Source organism: Danio rerio, chromosome 7 (genome assembly GCF_049306965.1).
Source record: "Danio rerio strain Tuebingen ecotype United States chromosome 7, GRCz12tu, whole genome shotgun sequence".
NCBI lineage: Eukaryota > Metazoa > Chordata > Actinopteri > Cypriniformes > Danionidae > Danio > Danio rerio.
This window is the reverse complement of record NC_133182.1, coordinates 4,495,620-4,500,477: the sequence shown is the minus strand read 5'-3', so window position 1 is coordinate 4,500,477 and position 4,858 is coordinate 4,495,620.

The window sequence follows — 4,858 nt, the reverse complement described above, 5'->3', positions numbered from 1 at the left end:
GTGATTATTCTATTTATGCGCTCATCTGTCATTCAGATCACATTTGTTTATTATTCTAAGCCTCCGTTTCACTTCCTTTATAGGCCCTTTTTTACATCCTGCTATTTGTGTCAGTCAGTATCAGTAAACATGAAACATGCACAACGTAATAAAAAAATAATAATTAAAAAAAACATTGTTTAACCACATTATCTAGATCTGACAGTGGCTAGATTTTTTTTTTGTGGTTTTGTTAATGATGATTTAAGCTGAAGGTTGGCCATGTGGCATAAGTGGCTATATTGATAAATTGCTGTCTAAACCCAGAGGCTAGAGCTGATACCTGATCAGACTGGTTAGATTTTGTCAACCAATCATGTAACTTCATTGTTTGACTATGGTTCAGGCTCCAGGTACATTTATCCAAAATAAAGAGATCAGACTACTGAGACGTTCTTCAAAATTTTGAACAGGCTTCACCACAAATATAAATAAAAACAAAATGATAAACAACACAAGAAATCTGTGGGGTTATATGAAAGTCCTGAATGTTTTTTTAATGTTTATCAGAGCTGTCAATACCTGAATACTTCAACAAGAAAACGTTCGAGGTTACAGAAGTAACCCTTCGTTCCCCGAGGAGGGGAACGGAAGTGCCATGAATGGGAGGATTCGGATCAGAAGCCGCTTATCTGGAGAGTATTGAACGGGCCAATGAATGAAATTAATTGGCAGCGTAAGCTTGCGCAGGTGTGCGACATCTGCAATTATCTCAGCATATAAGCACACCTGAAGCCAGCAGACGCCATCCTTTTAAGCTGAAGAGACTTTCAAACAGCTAAGGGACAGTCATTATGGCGACGGAATATGGCACTTCCGTTCCCCTCCTCGGGGAACGAAGGGTTACTTCTGTAACCTCGAACGTTCCCCTTCGGTTGGGGAACTTCAGTGCCATGAATGGGAGAATATGGAAAGCGCCATAATGACTGCACCTTACCAACACCCCCGATGAGGAGATAGTCAAGCAAGCGTGACGCACCCACATCATGGGGGGCGCGGTCCTCCAACGTGTCCCTGGCCCTAATTTATCCTACTTCAACAGAAGTTTTACGGATTTAGATATATTTTTTGGGAAGTCGTGAGCATCTAGATAATTCTAGGAAATACGACAGTACGTTGGGAAGCGTGCAATCCCGATAGGGAGGACGCTGCGGAGGCCATCCGTTACCCAAGGGGGGGATAGATGGCAGAATTTACCTATGGACTAGCCCTAAAAAGGGGGAGTACGCATAGCAAAAGAGTGGTTAGCGGAGAGGGAAGACACGGGTCCACCCAGGGGGGGGACTTAACCGTGGCGGAATAAGCATATGGGATCGCCTAGTGGGGATCACGCATAGCAGGCACCTATACCCAAAACGCGGGCTGACCAGCGGGCAGACCTACAACGTAGTGGGCCAGCAAGTGACTCCTCCGCTGAGTCAGTGCTGGGGGCCACGGAGGAATCTGCAGGGCTCACCTGACGGGGAACTTTACTGACAGATAAAAAAGGCGCACGTACCTCCGTGTTAGGGAGAATGGCGCCGCAAGCGTGTTTCAACACCCTACCGAGTTGTCTCCTCAATCACCAAAGGGTTACCTAATACCCTTGAGGAAACCGGCTCCACTCGCAGATTGTAAAACCTTGCAAATGTGTTGGGTGTCGCCCAGCCCGCAGCTCTACAGATGTCTGTTAGAGAGGCGCCGCGTGCACGCGCCCAAGAGGATGCAACGCTCCGAGTGGAGTGTGCACGAACTCCCGGGGGACACGGCTGACCTCGACTCGAATAAGCGAGTGAAATGGCATCCACAATCCAGTGGGATAATCTTTGTTTTGATACGGCACTTCCCTGCTGCCGACCGCCATAACAGACAAAGAGCTGCTCAGATGATCTAAAATTCTGAGTACGGTCCACATAAATGCGCAGAGCGCGAACTGGACAAATTAAAGAAAGGGCTGGGTCTGCCTCCTCCGGGGGCAGCGCTTGCAGGTTCACTACCTGATCTCTAAAGGGGGTGGTAGGAACCTTGGGCACATAACCGGGGCGGGGTCTCAGGATGACGTGAGAGTAATCCGGCCCGAATTCCAGGCACGAGTCACTGACCGAAAATGCCTCCAGGTCCCCGACCCTCTTGATGGAGGCCAACGCAACCAGCAGAGCTGTCTTCAGGGACAGAAATCTTAGAGATACTGATTCGAGTGGCTCAAAGGGATCGGATCGCAGACTCGTGAGAACGAGGGCGAGATCCCAAGAGGGCATGAGAGGGGGGCGAGATGGATTAATTCGCCTAGCACCCCTAAGGAACTGGATGACCAGGTTATGCTTTCCCACGGTGCCGCCAGCTACCGCGCTATGATAAGCGGAGATGGCGGCCACGTAAACCTTGAGAGTGGAGGGCGACAGCCTGCTGTCCAACTTCTGAAGGAAAGAGAGCACAACACTAATCTGGCAATTTCGGGGGTCTTCTCTGCGAGAGACGCACCATTCAGTGAATAAACTCCACTTCAGGGCGTAGGCGCGCCTCGTGGAGGGGGCTCTAGCCTGAGTGATGGTATTAACCACCGCAGTCGGTAGGTTACCTAAGTCTTCCTCGCGTCTAGGGACCACACGTGGAGGTTCCAAAGATCGGGGCGAGGGTGCCAGATGGTGCCCTGTCCCTGAGAGAGTAGGTCCTCTCTCAAAGGGATCCGCCAGGGGAGGGCCGTCGCGAGGAGTGAGAGCTCTGATATCCAGGTCCGGTTGGGCCAAAGGGGCGCAACTAGCAGAACCTGTTCCTCGTCCTCCCTGACCTTGCACAGAAACTGCGCGAGCAGGCTCACTGGGGGAAACGCATACTTGCGCATGCCCCGAGGCCAGCTGTGGGCCAGTGCATCCGTGCCGAGAGAGCCCTCGGTCAGGGAAAAAAACAACTGGCAGTGAGCGTTCTCGGGGGAAGCAAACAGATCGATCTGGGCCTCCCCGAATCGCGCCCATATCAGCTGAACAGACTCGGGGTGGAGTCTCCATTCTCCAGGGCGTAACAGCTGTCGTGAGAGCGCATCGGCTGCACGATTGAGCGTGCCTGGGACGTGAATGGCGCGCAGCGATTTCAGCCGCGGGTGACTCCAGAGGAGCAGACGGCGGGCGAGCTGAGACATGCGGCGAGAGCGTATACCCCCCATGCGGTTGATATACGCCGCCGCCGCCATACTGTCCGTCCTGACCAGCACGTGTTGCCGCTCCAGCACCGGTAAAAAGCGGTGGAGAGCGAGGAACACTGCCAACAGCTCTAGGCGATTGATATGCCAATGCAGCTGGGCACCCTTCCAGAGGCCCGCAGCCGCATGCCTGCGACACACGGCCCCCCAACCCGTGTTGGAAGCGTCTGTTGAAACAACAACATGGCTGGACGCCTGTCCTAGAGGCACACCGGCCTGTAGGAACGAGGGGTCGTTCCAAGGGCTGAGGGCGCGGCGACACAGCGCAGTAACCGAGACCCGGTGTGTGCCCGCGTGCCATGCGCGTCTGGGGACCCGATCGTGAAGCCAGTGCTGAAGTGGTCTCATATGGAGCAACCCGAGCGGCGTGACGGCGGCTGCGGATGCCATATGCCCCAGGAGCCTCTGAAAGAACTTCAGTGGGACCACTAGTTTGCTGTCGAGCTCCCTCAGACAGTTCAGCAACAGGCGAGCGCGTTCCTCGGAGAGGTGCGCTACCATGGTGATCGAGTCCAGCTCCATCCCGAGAAAAGAAATCCTCTGCACGGGGGCGAGTTTGCTCTTTTCTCGGTTGACCTGAAGCCCCAGTAGGCGGAGATGCCGAAGCACCTTGTCCCTGTGCATAATCAATTGCTCCCGCGAGTGGGCTAAAATCAGCCAGTCGTCGAGATAATTGAGTATGCGAATGCCCGCGAGCCGAAGGGGCGCTAGGGCACCCTCCGCGAGTTTGGTGAAGACCCGCGGAGACAGAGAGAGCCCGAAGGGGAGGACCTTGTACTGCCACGCTCGACCCTCGAACGCAAACCGCAGAAATTGGCGGTGGCGTGGAAGAATGGAGACATGGAAATACGCGTCTTTCAGGTCTATGGCTGCAAACCAATCCCGAGGACGAACGCATTGGAGAATGCGCCTCTGCGTGAGCATTCTGAACATCAGCTTGTGCAGACAGCGGTTCAAAACGCGCAGATCTAGGATTGGCCGTGACCCACCGCTCTTTTTGGGTACGATGAAGTATGGGCTGTAAAACCCACTCTCCATCTCGGCTGGAGGAACCGGCTCGATTGCACCCTTCGCCAGGAGGGCAGCAATCTCCTCTCGCAAGACAGGGGCGGACAGGGGGTTGACCCTGGAGAAATACACGCCCGTAAACTTGGGGGGCCGTTTCGCGAACTGAATCGCGTAACCGAGTCTGATTGTGCGTATGAGCCACCGCGAGGGGCTGGCCCGCGCTAACCAGGCAGGCAGAGCCCTCGCTAATGGAGTCATCGCTACAATCGCTGACGTACCAGCGGTGGGGCAGCGCGGAGTGGGTGTGCTGATCCGGGAAGCACGAGGGTCCCGCGGAAGAGCTGGAGGAGAGCGATTCGCTCTGGCTCTGCACCCTGACTCCGGAGAGGGGGCTGGAGGGCTGAGGAAAGGGAGACCGTCCCCCCAGCGCTCGTGAGCCACTGGCGAAGCACGTAGAGTCTGCGAGCCGGAAGGCAGCGCGTCCCGGACTGGCAGAACTCGTGCAGTCACATCCGGGGAAGGGAAAAAGTGCTCTTTTACTGATGTTTTGGTGGCACTGAAAAGTACCGTTGTTATCGGGGCCCCGCCCTCCAGCGGGGAAAGAGCAAGTTTCCTCTTCTCCGGATGGCCTGTCTC